The following is a 4,275-nucleotide window of genomic DNA, read 5'->3' as shown; positions in this document are numbered from 1 at the left end:
TTTTTTCTTATTTATATGGTAGATAACGTTGATCATTTTCCTACTAAACCATTTTTAAATAAGGGACTGTGAAAGTTTATTGACAGATGAAGTATACTGAAAGCAAGGAGATTATGTAGAAAAATGATGTATTTTCTAAAAGTTGATGAAAGTTAAATTCTACAGAGTATAAATAAATTTTGACTCACACCCATAATTGCATAATTGTAGTATGACAATGAATTGAAAATATACTGATTTATCTATTTTTTCCCCTAAGTCCTCAGTAAGTCCTGTACTTTCCATCTAGGTAGTCAAATGTACAATGTTGTCTGTATACAGGTGGATATTTCTAGAAATATTCCTGGTACAAAAAAAATAAAATAAAATTCAGGTGATGTTCTTGAATAAATGAATATCTACAGCTACTATCATAATGTGCTAATTTAGATGAGAAAAGGCATACTGATTCATTAACAAGAATTCTCATGAATAAGCTTGTAATCTATGAGATTTAGCTCTCTAAATTTAAATTATATTTATGTGAATAATTATCATCTGAAATGTTTAAAATTAATCATTTCAATTCTTTCCAGAAGGAAAATACTATTATCTTTGAAAAGCTTAAAATGATCATTTCCAAAATTTTAATAAGTTATATGAATAAAAGGTAGTATAATCGATTTGATTCTTTGGAATATCAAATAAATAGTATAGGCACAAGACAATATGATGTTTTAATACAATCAAGTGTGAGGGCGATTCAAAATGTTCCTGGGAAGATGCTATTGTCTTTTAATTTTTCCTTGAACATTTTGAAGCCTTTGTACAGCATCATCCAGTAGTTAAGAGCTGGCACACCTAGCTAAATGACATGACTTCAGTCAAGCAAGTGAAACTCCTTAAATCTCAGTTCCTCATCTGAAAAAGAATACTAATATTATATACTTCATAGCTGCTGCTCTTGTTAAGTGTTGTCAAGTTGGTTCACCAGGAATCCATCCACTTCATTGTTGTTGTAGTTGTTATGTGCCGTGGAGTTGGTTCCGACTCATAGCAACCCTGTACAGGGTTTCTGAGGCTGTAAATCTTCACAAGAGCAGAAAGCCTCATCTTTCTCCCGCGGAGCAGCTGGTAGTTTTGAACTGCTGACCTTGTAGTTCACAGACCGATTCATAACCACTATGCTACCAGAGCTCCTTATCCACTTTATTGGATCAGTGCAGATTCTTGTCTAGTGCACAGAGTTGTACCTGGCAAATGGTAGGCTTTAAATTAATCCTGGGATGGTGCTGTAGGATAAGCACTGGACTGCTAGTTGCAAGGTTGTTGGTTCAAACCCACCATCCGCTCCTTGGAAACACAATATAGTGTCGCTATGAGTAAGAACTGACTCCACAACACTTAGCAACAACAACAAGTATGTTGGCTATTATAATGATAACAATACAAATAAATATAAATATAAACATTTAATATCATCACACCAATAGTAGGAACTTAGTATTAAATATACTGGTTGGCTTAATAGGACTTTCTTGTGGATATTTTTAGCTGGTATAAATAACAGAATATGGCAATTTTCCTAAATATAAATGATGAAGAATGACTACATAAATTTTCTTTACAACATTCTTCAAGCTTCTAATTAACAGAAGTTGTTTTGTAGCTTTGGAGAATCATTTCAAACTTCTGAATGTTTATTGATACTTTCCGGTTTATTAAGATTCTGTTCAATCCCGTATCTCAGGATTTCTGAACTCTCACTAATTATGTGTCTCTGATTCCTATTGTGACTGAAATTGTTAAATGCCAAACAGGATCTTGAAGTACCAACCATTTGCTGTTCACAATGAATATGCTTAAAAACAGATACCTCTCCTGCAAACGTGTAAAGTATAATAAATTAAAGCTGAAGAAATATTCAACCAAGAGAGATGGTTGAAGGTTCACAGGTAGAATTCTCTCCTCTCAAACACAGTAGACTTGATTTGATCCTGGCAAGTGTGTGTCAACACCTCCCTTCTGTTACTGGAGGCTTGTTTGTTGCTATGATGCTGACTATGCTTATGTGGAGTCCTGGTATGGTGCTGGGGGTTAATGCGCCAGATGGCAAAGCCATTTGAACTGTAAGGTTGGCAGGTCAAGCTCACCAGCTGCTCCTCAGAAACCCTGAACAGGGTCGCTAAGGGTCAGAATCCACTCGACGGCATTTAACAACAACAACATCCACACTAAGACAGATTGTTGCTGTTAAGTACCGTTGAGTTGGTTCTGACTCATAGCAACTCTGTATAGGGTTTCTGAGGAGCAACTGGTGGGATTTAACAGTCTGTGGTTAGAAGTCTGATGCTTAATCTGCAGTGCCTCACCAGGACACATTAGAAAGACACCCCCCCCCGCCAAAAAAAAAAAAAAAAAAAAAAAAATCCAGTCAACGAAAACCTTATGTATCACAGTGGCCAAACTCTGTTATTCAGACATTGGGGTAACTTTACAGAATTAGCAACAACAATGTTAAATAGAAGCTTAGAAATTGGAGAAACTTAACAAATCATTGTGTAATGACTTTATATAGTGTCACATATTAAATTGTATTTATTCAAATAGTAATATGACTATTGGAGTTCTGGTATGGTGATGTAGGATAAACAATGGACTGCTAACCACAAGGTTAGTGACCTACAAGTCACTTCTTGAAAACCCTATAGAGGGTTGCTATAAGTCAGAACTGACTTGATGACAGTCAACAGCAGTAATATGACTATCAATTTGCAGACTTGTCAATACTAATAAAATCAGAGATTTCTAAGGACCAAGACATCTCATGAAAGATAAGACGTCTTTATCACATACTTTTCAGACAATTTTTATTAGGTCAAATTAGGGTAATTAAGAAAAATATTGAATTTAGTATGCACATTGCTGCTACCCTAGTAAGTTTCCTGATACTCAATTCTACTTAGAAACCATGATATAAAACTCATTGTGTTTGCTTGGTTTAATGAGAATTCAGGATTCTTGACAGAAAATTGCTGTTTCTTTCATTTTCTTCTATGTCCTAACATTATGGATTTCCTCACATTCTAGCTCAATACTTTTTATATCTATATTTTTATTTCAGTTCATTTGAAAAACGGAAAGTAAAAGTCCACCTCTCCCTAAAAAAATAACCAATTTTAAAGTGGCTTCAAACAAAAAAAAAACCCCACAACAAACAAAAAAACAAAAAAGCAAAAGCCAAAATAAAACAGAGCACAAAAATACATGGCTTTGTGATGTTACAAAATCAATATTGATAAATACAATATATCAATTGAAGTCATGCTCCATGTAAAATTGAAAAATATTTCCCAACTCTATTTTTTCAACCCATTCTCTACTATATGGAATTGAACAGTTTATAAAATTTAAGTCAATTTACCTCTGCTCAGCAAAAATGCAACAGTAAAATTCAGCAACTTACAAAGTAAAACACCGATTGCCTTTTCTTCAATAGTTCTTACATTATATACATACAAACTTTCCATGTATATAATCTGGTATCTAATTTTTTGTTTTTATTATATATTTTAAATATTTTTCCTGCTTTATAATCTCTTCTCTATAATGTTTGTTGGAAGCAAAAAGCATATAATTTTTTATAAGCAACATTATCAGTTTAAATGATACTTAGAAAAATAGTTGTTTCTGATAAAAATAATCAGAAGTCACAAATGTAAACCTAGAAAAATAAGAATTTTGGGAGCCCATTATTATTTAATTTGTGTAAGCATGTAATAACAATTTATTACTTGTCGTGAAGTCGGTTCTGACTCAGAGTGACTGGGTATACCATGGAAGGAGACACTGACAAGGAACATAAGTGTTCCTATATTTGAGCCTATTGTTGCAGCTGCTTCACAGTTTCAAATTTTCATTCTGCTACTTCAGGAAATAAATTTTGTGATTGAAACAATAGAAAATTGACTGATTATTCCACATACCTCATTTTCATACAAGAAAGAAGACAACGTGGCTTCAACATGTTTGAAACACAGCTAGCTCAGAGTTGTTACTGTTGTTGTATTTAGGTGCTATTGAGTCAGTACCAGCTTATGGTGACCTTATGTACAGAAGAAGGAAACATTGCCTGATCCTGGGCCAACCTCACTATTTTTGCCATGCTTGAGTCCATCGATGTTGCTACTTGGCCAATTCATCTCGTTGGGGGTGTTCCTCTTTTTCTCTGACTCTTTACCTTAGCAAACATGATATCCTTCTCTAGTGACTGGTCCCTCCTGACAATATGTCTGA

The sequence above is a fragment of the Chrysochloris asiatica genome, unplaced genomic scaffold (assembly GCF_000296735.1).
Source record: "Chrysochloris asiatica unplaced genomic scaffold, ChrAsi1.0 scaffold00358, whole genome shotgun sequence".
NCBI classification, from domain to species: domain Eukaryota; kingdom Metazoa; phylum Chordata; class Mammalia; order Afrosoricida; family Chrysochloridae; genus Chrysochloris; species Chrysochloris asiatica.
The sequence above is the reverse complement of the archived record's forward strand: the minus strand, read 5'-3'. Positions refer to the sequence as shown.